Source organism: Podarcis bocagei (genome assembly GCF_964188305.1).
Source record: "Podarcis bocagei genome assembly, chromosome: 17".
NCBI classification, from domain to species: Eukaryota; Metazoa; Chordata; class Lepidosauria; order Squamata; family Lacertidae; genus Podarcis; species Podarcis bocagei.
Window position 1 is genome coordinate 13285365 of NC_138143.1, and position 16073 is coordinate 13301437.

Genomic DNA, 16073 nt, shown 5'->3' on the forward strand with positions numbered 1-16073 from the left:
CTCTGCTTTAACAGCTATGTTGCTGGAGGAAATTCAGCTTGCAAGCCTCTCCCATCTTTATAAAAGACTTCAGTACTTTTAAAGCTGCAATTCTCTACTCGCTTACCTGAGCATAAGACCTATTGTATTCAACAGGGCTTACTTCTGAGTAATGTGCAAGTACAGGATTGTGCTGTAAAGCTACAATCCGCTGCACATTTGGTGCTGTGGGTTAAACCACAGAGCCTAGGACTTGCTGATCAGAAGGTGGGCGGTTCAAATCCCCGCAACGGGGTGAGCTCCTGTTGCTCGGTCCCTGCTCCTGCCAACCTAGCAGTTTGAAAGCACGTCAAAGTGCAAGTAGATAAATAGGTACCGCTCCGGCGGGAAGGTAAACGGCATTTCCGTGCGCTGCTCTGGTTCGCCAGAAGTGGCTTAGTCATCTGGTCACATGACCTGGAAGCTGTACGCCGGCTCCCTTGGTCAATAAAGGGAGATGAGCACCGCAACCCCAGAGTCGGTCACGACTGGACCTAATGGTCAGGGGTCCCTTTACCTTTACCTTTAAGCTCAGTTGAAGACTAGGATTTTAAACGGAAAACTTTATCCCTGGGAATATCTCTGTTGGGTCCATTATTCTTTTCACATAGAAAATACTTTTTAATTGTTTTTTTCCTATATGGACTGGTTTTTAATTGTTCTAACACACGGAACTCTTTTCAGTTCTATGTAATTGTCAGTGGTTGTGCCATAGTCCAAGAGCCAAATAGCTCCTAGACCCTTTCCTGGCCTTTGAGAGAATCTAGACATTGCAATGCATTTTTAAAATTTTGATTTATTGTTCCCCTTTCTGTCGTGTCGGGTCAGCTAGGAGTCGCTGCATTTCACGACGTGTCTCTTTGGATGGAGTTTCATTGGGACGGTTGCGAGAGGTCTCTCTGAATGCCTTGCAGAAATACAGTAAAGGGGATTTGTGGGATTTTGGAGTAATATTTTGTATATTGCGGATACTATCCCTTAAATTGAAACATCGCCACCCGATCCCACCCCCCATCTTCCCCCTCCCCCCTTCCTCCCCAATGTCTCAACAAATGAAACTGATTTGTAAAAATGTTACATGGAAAAAATACGAGAGACATTACACATACTTCTGTAAAACAAGAAAATCTTTAATAAAAAAAGAAATTAAAAAACAGTAAAGGGAAACGGACGTCGAGGAAAAAGAAGGGGAGAAAGTTCTGTGTGAATGACTGGCTTGTGGCCGTCACACCGTGAAATGACACACAACCATCAAGCAACACACAGAGACACGATCGCGAAGGCAACGAAGGGCCACCACGCGCGCTTCCCCGGCTGCCTGCGTGGATTACTCATTTTTTGCCCGTGGCGACAGAGACTCTCTGGGTCTCGCCATTAACACGCCTCGTCCGCCCCGACGAGCTGCCACACGACAAGCTAAGGGCACACAGCGCTCCCGCTGGTTTTCTCCGGCGGGAGTCTCGGCTGCGCGCTCTCTCTCTGTTCCCTCCAGTGCGGAAAGAGCGCTGGGAAGAACGTGGGAGGCGCAGCTTGGGCGCGCGCAACCTGGACAGAACGGGAGATGGACCTCCGCCCGCCCCGGAGGAGGCGACCATCGCCGCCTGTCCCCAAACTCCGCGGGCAGCCTGGCTCGGGGGTCGCGCGAGACATATGAGCTGTGACTGTCACACACACCTTATTTTCCAAGACACGTCCTCTTTTCCATGGGTAGGTAAAATGAGAGTCGTCATAGCGATCCATAGCTAAAAGAAGCAGTCGGCAAATGTGTCCTCTTTCTTGCTCTTCAAAATATTATTATTATTATTATTATTATTATTATTATTATTATTATTATTATTATTATTATTATTTAATTATACCCCGCCCATCTGGCTGGGTTTCCCCAGCACTCTGGGCGGCTTCCAACAAAACACTAAAATACAATAACCTATTAAGCATTAAAAGCTTCCCTAAACAGGGCTGCCTTCATACAGTGGTACCTCGGGTTACAGACGCTTCAGGTTACAGACTCCGCTAACCCAGAAATAGTACCTCGGGTTAAGAACTTTGCTTCAGGATGAGAACAGAAATCGCGCGGCGGCAGCGGAAGACCCCATTAGCTAAAGTGGTACCTCAGGTTAAGCATAGTTTCAGGTTAAGAAGAGACCTCCGGAACGAATTAAGTACTTAACCCGAGGTACCACTGTATGGCAAGCCTACCTGTACCCCAACTTGAGAGGGGAAAGTCCAAAGCGAGGAAGCAAGGGGAAGGGGACAGTTCCAGAAGGAGGGGAAGATCAGGGTCCAGAAAGAAAGAAAGAAAGAAAGAAAGAAAGAAAGAAAGAAAGAAAGAAAGAAAGAAAGAAAGAAAGAAAACATCCCTTCGCAATCTCCACCTTCCGGCTCCCTCGCCCTCGACGGAAAAGATTCCTGCTCCAACCGAGAGCCTCTCCCAAGGGGGCCGGACAGGTGGGAGACCCGCGTCGCGCGTGTGCTTGAACTTGGCCAGCCCCAGCCCCCTCCCCTAAGTGGTGCTTGTCATTCTTGTCTGAGAAGAAGGCAGGCAGGCGCAGCGGCAGGTCGGGGGCGCCCCGCTCGGCCCCCGAGCAGCACCTGGGCGCTTTGTTGTGGGCAACCGGGTTACCTGGCGAAGCGGACGCTGCCATAGGAACTTTGCTCAGCTGCGCCCCAGGCGAAGGGGGCGGGCGCGGAAAGCGGGCTCCCCCTGGGCGCAGCGCGGCGAAGGGACGCCCTTCAGAACCGCCGGGGAGGGCGCACGACGCAGCGGCTTCTCGGGCGGAGCGGCGGCCGGAGCGCGGGCGCCTTCGTGGTCCCCGGGCAGCTGGCGAGTCCTAAGAAGGGGCCGAAGATCGGGCGAGCCAGGGCAGCCGAGAGAGTGCGTATTTTGCGCGGAGGGAGGCGCGGCGTGTCGCGGGCGGCGTTCCTTGCGCGTGTGAAGGCAGGGGGCGCTGAATGAGCGACGCGCGATCGTCGGGAAGCGCGTGAAAGTCCCGGCGAGCAAAACAAAGCGGTCTGGGGCGCGGAGAGTTTAGGGGAAGGAGAAAGGGAAGCGGGCAGATGGAAGCCGCCTTTTCCCCAATGGAAGGGGCGCTTCCTCGACGGCGGCTTGAACGCGCATCGATGTGCCAGCGCGATGATGGGCATGTTCGGAGTGACACCCGAGTAATATGCCTTAGAGCATGGCCACGTCTTCAGGGAAAACAGGAATGCCCCCCTCTCAAGCCCTCGCTTAAACAACTTCTCCCTATTCCGTACGATGTAAAGTTCCCGTCCTTCTTTCCGCGGGAGTATATTTTAATTTGCCATGTTTGATTCGCCCCCCGCCACCCCTCTCCAAAGTTTCCTGAATTCCTTTCGGATTTATCCTTAGGGCTCGCTCTCTTTCTCTCTCCCCTCGTTTTCGCTCTCTCAAGTTTTTCAAAGCCCGCTGCTGAAATGGGAAGGAAGAGAACAATGTCTGAAAAAGTTGAGACAAATATTCCCTTCGGGAGATTTGTCATCTTGTTGATGATTAAACGGGGTTAGATATAAAAAACCCCTTGGATTTCTCCCCTCCCGCGTTTGCTTTGCTTCTACTGATGCTTATAAGAACTTGAAATCTAAGATAGTGACTAGTGGTAGCCTTGGTAATCTCTCTGTGTTTCACGTGTGTTTATTCTTCCTAGTCTCTACTATGTTGAACATGGAGTTATCAGAAAAGTCTGGGCAGAGCAGTAGATGACTCTCTGCATGCTTACTCTAGTGAAATCCTGTAAGAAAAAATAGGGGGGGGGGAGAGAAAATACAGGGCTAGCAACTAAATTCTAAGTAGTGTAAACATCTCCAGTGAGATGGCTTTCTGCCCCCCCCCCCGAAGTACAGTGATACCTCAGGTTAAGAACTTAATTCGTTCTGGAGGTCCGTTCTTAACCTGAAACTGTTCTTAACCCGAGATACCACTTTAGCTAATGGGGCCTCCCGCTGCTGCCGCGCGATTTCTGTTCTCATCCTGAAGCAAAGTTCTTAACCCGAGGTACTATTTCTGGGTTAGCGGAGTCTGTAACCTGCAGCGTTTGTAACCTGAAGCGTCTGTAACCCGAGGTACCACTGTATGTCGTATGATGGTTGTGCAAGTTGTGGAAGACTGTTGCTATTACTTTTTCATCCTCACAGCAACTCTTGGCACATGTAGCTTTGAACCTGAGGCGCATGGCTGCTTTAATCCAACATCTCCAAGCAATCGTTTTGTACCTCCAAAGGTACAAACAATCTTGGAACATTTGAAGTAATACTAATAGATAATGTCTTAGAGCATGTCTAGAGTGTCATCCTCTCATCCTCTCATACCAGGCTTGCTTGGAATTATGTGAATATATTTTAGAAAGTGAGGATGTTCACACCCAGTCTGTCCCCAGAAAGGATACTCTGATTATGGCACTCTCCACAGAGGCAGGTAATTTTCATTAAGAAAGCAATGGGAGCTGGATGGAGGAAAGGCTCCTAGAAACTGTTTATAACAGTGGAGGTCACAGGCCAAAGCACAAGCCAATGCATGTTAACCAAAAAGTAAGTGCTAATGAGAGACGTGGGTGGCGCTGTGGGTTAAACCACAGAGCCTAGGACTTGCCTATCAGAAGGTCGGCGGTTCGAATCCCCGCAACGGGGTGAGCTTCCATTGCTGGGTCCCTGCTCCCACCAACCTAGCAGTTCGAAAGCACATCAAAGTGCAAGTAGATAAATAGGTACCGCTCCAGCAGGAAGGTAAACGGCATTTCCATGTGCTGCTCTGGTTTGCCAGAAGCGACTTAGTCATGCTGGCCACATGTACACCAGCTCCCTCGGCCAATAAAGCAAGATGAGCGTCCCAACCCCAGAGTCGGTCACGACTGAACCTAATGGTCAGGGGTCCCTTTACCTTTACCTTTAAGTGCTAATGAGGGCAGTGAGACTTTACCCATAGTAAATTGGTTTTCAAACAGCTTAGTTCTCAAACGTTTTGGCTCCTGAATGCCGCAAACCCAGAAGTGAGTGTTCTGGTTTGCGAACGGTTTTTGGAAGCAGAACGTCTGACGCGGCTTCTATGGCTTCTGAGTGCAGGAAGCTCCTGCAGCCAACTGGAAGATGTGCCTTGGTTTTCGAACATTTTCTGAAGTCAAACACACTTCCATAATGGATTCCGTTTGAGAACCAAGGTACGACTGTATATGCTTAAGACTGAAGTCTTAACATTGGTCACTTCCAGAAAACCTATTTAGTGAACGTGCATCTTAATTTGTTTGTGCAAAGTTTGCATGGAGGTTAGATGGCACTGGCTATTTATTGACCATTCATTCTTTATACCATGTTGCACCAAGTCATCATTATCCCACACTGTAATGCATTTTCCCATCATTTTCCAAAATCATAAAAAGTCTGGTTTGGGGGGAAAGCGCGTTTGTTGTGCAGGAGCACCAAATCAGTTTTAATTGTGCAACCCGAATTTGCTGATATGTGGCTGAATCCCACCTGAAAATAGCAACAATTGAAGTGCCCATTGTTTTGCATAACCTATCTATCTGCATAGTGAGGATGTCATCACTGTACATTATTGGCCACACAGAGAAGCAGTCATTCGCACACTCCTATAATAGCTGAGAAACCACGGACAGTAGAGAGGGCAAGTTAGTGTTTGTCCTACGATGTATCCAGAGGCAATAGATTGGGCCTGCTTCAGATGTAAACTTTGCAGTGCGCTTGTCAGTAATTTGTAATTGGTTTCCATGATGCACACGAAAAATCTGAAGATTTCTATCATATGGTGATCCCCTGCCCCCAAAATGTGGGATGCCTCAGCATTCAAAATATAAAAGGTAAAGGGACCCCTGACCATTAGGTCCAGTCATGGCTGACTCTGGGGTTGCGGCGCTCATCTCGCTTTATTGGCCAAGGGAGCCAGCGTACAGCTTCCGGGTCATGTGGCCAGCATGACTAAGCCACTTCTGGCGAACCAGAGCAGTGCATGGAAATGCCGTTTACCTTCCCGCCAGAGCGGTACCTATTTATCTACTTGCACTTTGAAGTGCTTTCGAACTGCTAGGTTGGCAGGAGCAGGGACTGAGCAACGGGAGCTCACCCCATCGCGGGGATTCGAACCGCCGACCTTCTGATCAGCAAGTCCTAGGCTCTGTGATTTAACCCACAGCACCACCCGTGTCCCATTCAAAATATAGACAACCAGAATTGGGCTAGTTTCCCTTTAACTTTTTGTGGCCATCCTCTTAACTACTATATTTGGGGGGAAGGTCATAGTCCCATGGTAGATCATCTGCTCTGTATTCAAAGGTCTCAATAGTTCAGTAGGTTAGAGCATGCTTCTGAGAATGCCAAGGTTGTAAGTTTGATCCCTGTAGGGGACAACTGCACATTCGTGCCTTGCAGGGGGTTGGACTAGATGATCCTCAGGGTCTCTTCCAACTTTGATTCTATGAAACAGGCCTCATGTCCCATCCCCAGAATCTCCAGATAGGGCTGTGAAAGTTCCCTGTCTGAAACCTTGGAGAGCTGCTGTCGGCTTAGGAGCCAACTCCTAAGGACCAAGGGGTCTTCACCATCCCCTATAAAATATTTGAGCCCCTCCCAATTGACGGGCATTGCCGTTCAAATGGTGTCCATGTACCACATCATGCAATCAATTATGCAGGGTAGGGCTTACTTGCCCCCCCCCCATATATATTTTATTCAAGTCAGTGTGTAGCTCATACTGAGCTGGGTCTGGCTCCAAATAAGGCAGCTTCTTGTTTTACTTACTATGTGTCCTTTGCAGAAATCTACAAAGGGCAGGATTAGACAAGCAGTGAAAGGAGTCAGGAGGTGCAACTTGTGGGTTTCCTTAAGAGCCTTCCTTCCTTGTATCCCTCATTCAAGGTCTGTGATATTGGTAAGTGGATTGAGTGAAATTTGGCGTGATTACTGCAGCTTGTGCAGAACTGACCATGGGAGAACGACTTTTATTTAAACCGGATCTCTCCATAGAACAGGGTGGCGTTTTAAAGTGAATTGCATTTTGAACGTGTTCATTTCAATTCTGTCTAGGAACTATTTTTTAAAATATGCATCCATAGCTCTCCTTTTCCCTCTTTCCCCCCTTTGAAATAGCAAATGATTATGGCCATGTCTTAGTGGTAGTTGTGGTGGGGGGTGGAGGGGGAGTTGGCTGTAAAAATCTGACTTTTTAAACCACACGATTTTTGCTATCTGGGCACAGTCAGGGCCAAAATAGGTGTGGGGGGGGGGTGAGAGAATCTAATTAGGATCTACTATATTGTTTGTGAATTAGCATCCCTGCAAAACTGCTTTGACAATGAGGGAAGTAGCACTCTGAAAGAGTGCTTAGCCTTTTCTTCCCAGGTCCTTTCTGGGATGCAAATCCTCAGCCGATTAAAGCTGTTATTAGGAAACAGAAAATCTAGGTTCAGATGCTGTCCTTGTATTTTCTCTCCTTCGCCGCTAATAGCAGCTAGGATGGGTTAATACTGTAGAAAGTAAATAAGAGAAAAAGATGAAAACCTTTTTCCAGAGTGGCTGCTTATTATTATTATTATTTAAAAGATCCTCATCACAGATTTCCCTAGTCATTTCTAGTTTGGCTCTTAAATATGCATATTGTTATTCTAATAAAATAAATGCCAGAAAGGACTGATAGGTGCTTACTAGAGAAGTAGTTTCATGTTGTAGCTTTTACATATTGTCACTGATCATTCATTTGACTTGGAAATGATCTGCAAATCTCTGGGGAATGATGGTATCACTGACTTGACTGTATTGAAGGTGTCTAGTGGCCCACAGGGATAGTGATGATTAAATTTATGACCAGCAGGTCCTCGGGTGGGTCAAAAGAATCCAAAATTCAGTATTCAGGGACTTCCGGGTTGACGCGATCTGGAAATGGCGGATTCCCTCCGAGTTGCGGAGGGAATCGGCTCTACTGAGGACGGGTCTTTGCCACGCCGGCGACGCGGGGACCCTTAAAAACCGCAGGCGCGGAAGCCTGCGGACTGAAGACTTGGCGGGTGCCTTAAGCGCCCCCCCTGATCCACGAAGAGCCTTTTTAAAGGCTGCGGAGAGGATACGGGGGTGGCGTGGCACTGAGAGTCGACCGCTACCTCGGTGGAGCGAAGCCGCGAGCCATGACCAGAGAGCGCTGACTTTCTTCCTTGAAAATCTGGACTGAAAGAATTACCCGTGAGTAAGACGGATTGGGACTTTAAAAATTTTACCCTGAATTGGAGACGACCGGGGGGTGTGCTAAAAGGAAGTCCGCACCCCCCCCTTGCAGACGATCTAAGCAACGACATAAGAGCTAAGCTGGAGAGCCTACCCTTGGAGGGGTGAGTTAAAAAGGACACTAACTTTCAAGATTTAGCTAAAGGAAATTTTGTGCTGGAGAGTGGAGTTTTGGAGACCCTCTTTTTGTTTTAAACAACCCCCCCTCCCGGGCTCGGGAACGTCCTGCCTTTGTGCCTGTGTAAGAGCTGCGGAGTTTGACAGCTGTCAAAGCTGCCAAACGGGCAGTTTAAAGGGGAAAAATCACTATCTAAGATCCCTCTGGATTAAGACGAGTTATAATTGAGCCAAAATTGTTGGAAACAAAGTAATAATAATAAGTTAAAGGACTGTTGGAGAAAAGACTAATAAGTAACCAGATTCCCCCTAGGGGGAATTCTGTGAAACTACAATGGATACAATGGCTGTGGATGGAAAGTTACTAGTGGAAATCGAAAGGATGTTTCAATTGGTGGGAATCTTACAAGAGCAGAGCTTAGCCATGAATAAACAACTTATGACTATGACCTTGGGAACAGGCAACTCTGCTGTTTGTATTGAGGACCTGAATGAGAAAGAATCCACAGCTGAATGGGAAACAATGTCTACAGAGGTGGAAGAGACTAAACAAGAAAAAGAGAAAGTAACCTTGGGAAGCAACAACCAAAAGCTGACATCTGTGGAACACAAGCAAGGAGACTCTGGGAACATATCTACCACAAGTCTGCGAAAGACGCAGAAGAAGAAGGAGGAGGTTCTGGGACAACATGGAATACAGGAACTCAAAATAAAGAAATATGATTGGGGCCTCCGTTTGGACTTTGATTTTGAAGATACAGGCTTTGTGGAAATTCTCCAGCAGTTGCTTTCAAATCTCCTTGTGGGAAGAGAATATACTTTGATGGTGAAAGATCTTTTTCCAGACTCGACGACTGACATAAAGGACTACCAACAAGACCGGCGGAGAGGGACTGAAAGAGACTTGAAAGCCTCGGACGTGAGGAACCCAGGCTGAGAATCTTGACTTTGGATTTTTATTGGGAAGGGACAAAAACCGGGGATGGGAGGGAGGGAAGAGGAGATTCTTAAAAACTCTTAAGACTTTTAGGTTTGGTTAATATGACTTTTAATTAAGATAAAATGAAAAATCGATGGAAGAGAACTTAAGTCCAACTTAGGAAAATCAATTTTTTTTTAATTAGAAAAGAGGTAATAAAATGAATAAGATGGTTAAGAGGAGAAATACCAACTTGCTGATATAATCTTGTGAATTGGGATGCACGAGGGGGGGTGGGGGGAAGTCAGGGAACAAGGTTATGAAACGAGGATCTGCTGAATTTATACATGTTTGTGTCTTGTGTTATTTTTGTGTCTGTATTGTTTTTATAAAAGCGGAAAACCCAATAAAAAATTTAAAAAAAACAAAAAACAAAATTCAGTATTCAAACAGAACAAATGACAGTCACAGGCAGTGCTATTTTTCTAGAAAAAGAGGGGCTGGAATTCACCATGAATACCGCCCTTGTTCTCTTATAATGACAATGGCACCCACCTGAGAGGTGCCATAACTGAGGTTCTGTCTGGAAAAAAGCCCTGGTCCCAGGAATAGGGCAGATCCTGATCAGTCTTGTGTCCTGGTCTCAATCTTTTGTTGGAAGACTGTCTGTCTTTCAGCCCTCAGAGCATCATGAGAGCCAGTGTGGTGTAGTGGTTAAGAGCGGTAGACTCGTAATCTGGTGAACTGGGTTTGCTTCCCCGCTCCTCCACATGCAGCTACTGGGTGACCTTAGGCTAGTCACACTTCTCTGAAGTCTCTCAGCCCCACTCACCTCACAGAGTGTTTGTTGTGGGGGAGGAAGGGAAAAGGAGAATGTTAGCCACTTTGAGACTCCTTAGGGTAGTGATAAAGCGGGATATCAAATCCAAACTCTTCTTCATCCCCCAAACATCTCCTGGAACATGTGAAGTTACATTAAGGAGGAGAATGCTATTAGGCGTGTGCAAAGTTTCTTTCCCTATCACAGAGCAGGATAGCCAGCTCTACGCATATCTGGCATGAGGAGGCTGGGCTTTCAAATCAATATGGTTTCTCTACAGACCTACGCATTAGAGCTTCTCTTCATAGAAACCAAGCCCTGGGGCTGGAGTGTTGTTTAGTGGGGGGTTTTTTGGGGTGGCACCTAGAAACTGGAGGTGCGGGTGGCGCTGTGGGTTAAATCACAGAGCCTAGGACTTGCTGATCAGAAGGTCGGCAGTTCGAATCCCCGCAACGGGGTGAGCTCCCGTTGCTCGGTCCCTGCTCCTGCCAACCTAGCAGTTCGAAAGCACGTCAAAGCGTAAGTAGATAAATAGGTACCGCTCTGGAAAGAAGGCAAACGGCGTTTCCGTGCGCTGCTCTGGTTCGCCAGAAGCGGCTTAGTCATGCTGGCCACATGACCCGGAAGCTGTACGCCGGCTCCCCTGGCCAATAAAGCCAGATGAGCACCGCAACCCCAGAGTCGGCCATGACTGGACCTAATGGTCAGGGGTCCCTTTACCCTTTACCTTACCTAGAAGCTGGCTCCCATGTCTACTGCAGATCCATTCTTTATGATGTCACCACCGATCTAAATTGATTACCTATAAACTGCTGTGGATGAAATAATAACAATAAATTTGTTACTCTTTAAAGTTATCACAAGGCTCTTTGTTAGTTTTGCTGAAGCAGCCTAACAGAGCTACCCTTCCCCCTCTTATTCTTACGCGATTCTCTCACGGCAGAATATTACACATATGGGCAAACAGAAGGTGATTCTGCAAACCTGAAGAAGAAACATATTTCTCTTAATTTTGAAAGGCAACCGAATGCTCTTGTAGCCTTGATTTTGAATTGTTGCAAAGCTTATTTTGGTTACTGAAACCATTCCTCCCTCTGCTGCCACTCCTGTACGTACAAGTTAATGGCCAGAGCTCAAGTCTGTAATAGAAATAACACAAATCTAGTGATAAATTATAGCTCAGTAAATTTGATTTGGTCCTTTTGATATACAATTAGGACTCCAATGGGCTTTTATTGTGGAATCAGTGCTCTCATACTGTCTATTCGCCACATAACATTATCAACACAGCATGGCAGCTAATATTCTTCCTCCACATTTAAACTGCATTTATCATTTCTGTAGAAAATCTGAAAATATAAACTGGTTGCCAACAAACTTTTTGTAATGCTTAAATGACACATTTGTGATATTAGGCCCCTGTCCAGAAACACCCTCAATTAAGATGAAGGTTTTCTCTCCCACTACAGGATTGGTAAATTAATCTAGCAAAGCTTGGAAGAATGTGTTACACCAATTATTGCTGTTGCTAATTGTCACTGTGTTTCTCTCTCTCCCGCTTTCTCTCTCACACACATACACACAAAGATTTGGCATAAAATTCACAGATTATAACTCCTGCATTTCATGACTCTTTCATTCTACTGTTTACAAATTGTATTATCTCTATACTCCTATGTATATACAGTGGTGCCTCGCAAGACGAAATTAATTCGTTCCGCAAGTCTCTTCGTCTTGCGAGTTTTTCGTCTTGCGATGCACGGTTTCCCATAGGAATGCATTGAAAATCAATTAATGTGTTCCTAGGGAAACCACCTTCAGACCAGGTCCGGGGACAGTCTGTCCCCGGACCTCTTCTGAAGGCTGGGGGGGGGGGACAAGGGCTTTTCTTCCCACCCCCAGCATTTTAAAAAACCCCGGGCGATCTTAAAATGCTGGCGGGCGGCATTTTAAAATCGCCCCCGGACAGCGGAGGACTTCTCCGCTGTCCGGGGGCGATTTAAAAGCCCCTGGGAAGGCAGGCAGGGGGGACAAAGACTTTTGCCCCCCGCCAGCCTTCAGAAGAGGTCCTGGACCTCTTCTGAAGGCGGGCGGGGGGGGGGGGCGAAAGTCTTTGCTCCCCCCCGCCTGCCTTCAAAAGCCCTCCGGGACAGCGGAGAAACGCGCTGTGTTTCTCCGCTCTCCCGGGAAGGCAGGCAGGGGGGAACAAAGACTTTCGCCCGCCGCCCGCCTTCAGAAGGTGTTCCCGCCCCACCGCCCAGCTTCGGAGGAGGTCCGAGGACAGTGGGGAAGACGCGCTGCGCTTCCCCGCTGTCCCGGATATTTCCCTATGGGCTGTCATCTTGCGAAGCAAGCCCATAGGGAAATTCGTCTTGCGAAGCGCCTCCAAAACGGAAAACCCTTTCGTCTAGCGGGTTTTCCGTCTTGCGAGGCGTTCGTCTTGCGAGGTACCACTGTATGTACATTTGTATCTTCCAACATTCTATGCATCCAATGAACTGGGCTTTAGTCCATAGAAACTTAAACTGAGGACTCAGCTACATTGGCAAAGAAAAAGCGCTTTATATGTGTTGTATAGTGGTACCTTGGTTCTCAAATGCCTTGGTACTCAAACAACTCGGAACCCAAACACTGCAAACCCGGAAGTAAGTGTTCCAGTTTGCAAACTGTTTTTGGAAGCCAAACGTGCTCTGTTTTGAGTGTTACGCTGACGATTTGAGTGTTATGCGGAGGTTTGTCTGCTTTTGCTATTTATTTCGTGTTTTTGTTTTTGCGACTCTTTTTTATGTGTGCCTATGTGGAACCCAGTTCGGTTACTGACTGATTCATTATGTGACTGCAGTACATTGTTTATTGCTTTCATTTTATGGTCTCGTTAGATAGTAAAATTCATATTAAATTGCTGTTTTAGGGGTTGTTTTTAAAAGTCTGGAACGGATCAATCCATTTTGCATTGCTTTCTATGGGAAAGCATGCCTTGGTTTTGGAACGCCTTGGTTTTGGAAAGGACTTCCGGAACCGATTAAGTCTGAGAACCAAGGTACCATTGTATATGCTTTATAACACTGTGACACCAGATGGCGCTGTGGAGTTCTGTTTTCGCCAACCCGATTTCTCATACAAAGTTTACAACACGTTTAATTGACACGCTTCTTTGATGTGTCTCAATCCAGCCTAAGACTGAATCCGAGCAAGGCAGAGGTGGTATGGTGGGTGGTCCCTGACTGGGGGATTTGAAAAAGTAACCTGTTTTGAATGGATGGCACTCTGCCTGAAGGAGTACCCCTGGATTCACTACTGTTACTTGAGGCAGAATTGGTTTCAATTTCAAGCTTTGGCTGATTCACCAGCTCCGGATTCTTTCTGGACCAGGATATCCTGGTCACAACAATCCATTCCAAGTAGACCATTACAATGTGCTTTTTACATAGGAAGCTGGAAGCTGCAACTTGCATAGAATCTGACTACAGTGGTACCTCGGGTTACATACGCTTCAGGTTACATACGCTTCAGGTTACAGACTCTGCTAACCCAGAAATAGTGCTTCAGGTTAAGAACTTTGCTTCAGGATAAGAACAGAAATCGTGCTCCGGCGGTGCGGCGGCAGCAGGAGGCCCCATTAGCTAAAGTGGTCTTCAGGTTAAGAACAGTTTCAAGTTAAGAACAGACCTCCGGAACGAATTAAGTACTTAACCCGAGGTACCACTGTATCAGGGTTCTGAGCAGTGTAGCAAAATGAAATCACATCACAGTGATTCTTATAGAGCTGTACTGCTTGTCTATATGCTACCAGACATAAATCAAGGTATTAATGGGAGATAAGGTCCTAAATGACCTGGGACCAAAATGATTGAAGGAGAGACCCTTTCGCAATAGATGTCAGCCTGAGTCTTGAGATCTGTGAGGAGGCCCTGCTCATTTTCCCAGAAGGCATTTCTTGCGGCACAAGAGCATGAAACGGGGCCTTCAATGTGAAAGCACCCCACTTATGGAACCCCCTTCTCTTGAAGGTCTGGCCATCTCCCTCAATTGATTGCATTTTGGCATCAGCCCAGAGACCCATCTTTTCATGCAAGTGTTGGGAAGACAGCTGACATGTGAGGCCCAAGGGTTACTGTTACATAACTGGTGCAAAGTGATGTAAAGTTAGGGTATTTCTGTTGATATGCTAATGTTTTTAGAGTTGGGATAATTGTTTTTAATGTAGATGCAATTTTATTATTTTGTAAAGTGCTCTGAAAAACTACAGAATGAAGGGCAATATAAAAATGCAGTAATTTTATTTTTTTTGAGTTTACATGGCTAGTCCTCTGGAATTTGTACTAGACTTGCTAACACATAGTAGAGGTAAAGGGACCCCTGACCATTCGGTCCAGTCGTGACCGACTCTGGGGTTGCGGTGCTCATCTCGCTTTATTGGCCGAGGGAGCCGGTGTACAGCTTCCGGGTCATGTGGCCAGCATGACTAAGCCGCTTCTGGCAAACCAGGGCAGCACACGGAAACGCCGTTTACCTTCCCGCTGTAGTGGTACCTATTTATCTACTTGCACTTTGACATGCTTTCGAACTGCTAGGTTGGCAGGAGCAGGGACCGAGCAATGGGAGCTCACGCCGCCAACCTTCTGATCGGCAAGTCCTAGGCTCTGTGGTTTAACCCACAGAGCCACCCGCGTCCCTGCTAACACATAATACCTTCTAAAATCTAAATTTGGATCTCTGAGCAATATGAGTCACCCATGTATCCTGAGTCTTTACCTAAGCCATTATATTGAGTCAGAAGGGCTTATCTGTGAGTAAAGATAGCAAGGCTGGTGGAATCTTTGCATACAAACTAAGGCAGACATATGGTCAGGATGTGTTGCCCTGGTGTGCAGTGACACAATGGCTATCCAAATGGAGCGGAGGAGAAGTAACAGTTGGAGTGGGGATTTCCTTGCTTCTGTGGAAAGGGGCTCAACTGCACGTGGAAGCCTTCATTGCTAATATTAGGTCTGGGGAGGATGATTGAGAATGGATTAATTTTATGTACCATACTGGTAAATTTTATGCATCAGAGCTTTTTCTTATATGTGGTGCTGTCCATGCACGCACAAACATAGAATCGTAGAATTGTAGCATTGGAAGTTATCCCAAGGCTCATCTAGTCTAACCACCTGCAATGAAGGAATCTTAGCTAAAGCATCCCGGACAGATAGCCACCTAGACTCTGCTTAAAAACCTCCAAGGACGGAGAGTTCACAACCTCCCGAGGGAAACTGTTCTATTGTCAAACAGCTCTTAGCGTCAGAAAGTTTTTTCTGGTGTTTAGTTGGACTCTCCTTTCTTGCATACCCTCCAACATTTCTCCGATGAAAATAGGGACATCCCATTCCATAATGATAATTCTACTATTTATACCCCACACATCTTATTGGGATGCCCCAGCCATTCTGGGCAGCTTAAAGGTAAAGGGACCCCTGACCATTAGGTCCAATTGTGACTGACTCTGGGGTTGCGCACTCATCTCGCTCTATAGGCCGAGAGAGCCGGCGTTTGTCTGCAGACAGCTTCTGGGTCATGTGGCCAGCATGATTAAGCCACTTCTGGCAAACCACAGCAGCACACGGAAACGCCGTTTACCTTCCGCCGGAGCGGTACCTATTTATCTACTTGCACTTTGACATGCTTTCAAACTACTAGGTTGGCAGGAGCAGGGACTGAGCAACAGGAGCTCACCCCACCGTGGGGATTCAAACCACCAACCTGCAGATTGGCAAGTCCTAGGCTCTGTGGTTTAACCCACAGCGCCACCCGCACACATCTTACTGGGATGCCCCAGCCATTCTGGGCAGCTTACACACATATAAAAACATAACAAAACATTTAAAAAACTTCCCTATACAGAATTGCCTTCAGATGGCTCAGGGGTCAGATAACTCCATACTCTCCAGTGAAAATAGGGACATCCCAAGGAAAAGA

The 16073-nt window shown here is 46.9% G+C and overlaps 1 protein-coding gene across 3 annotated transcripts in view; it reads left to right on the forward strand.

Annotated features, from left to right (window-relative positions):
• The first annotated feature begins 2656 nt into the window (after positions 1-2656).
• GLIS3 (GLIS family zinc finger 3) overlaps positions 2657-16073 on the forward strand; it is a 177975-nt gene continuing 164558 nt past the window's right edge. The window contains exons 1-2 of one of the 3 annotated variants that reach the window (XM_081176272.1): positions 2657-2893; positions 6800-6913. The gene's annotated coding sequence lies outside the window, so the exon portion shown is untranslated. The remainder of the gene's footprint in view (positions 2894-6799; positions 6914-16073) is intronic. The other 2 variants (XM_081176271.1, XM_081176275.1) reach the window with 2 other exon arrangements.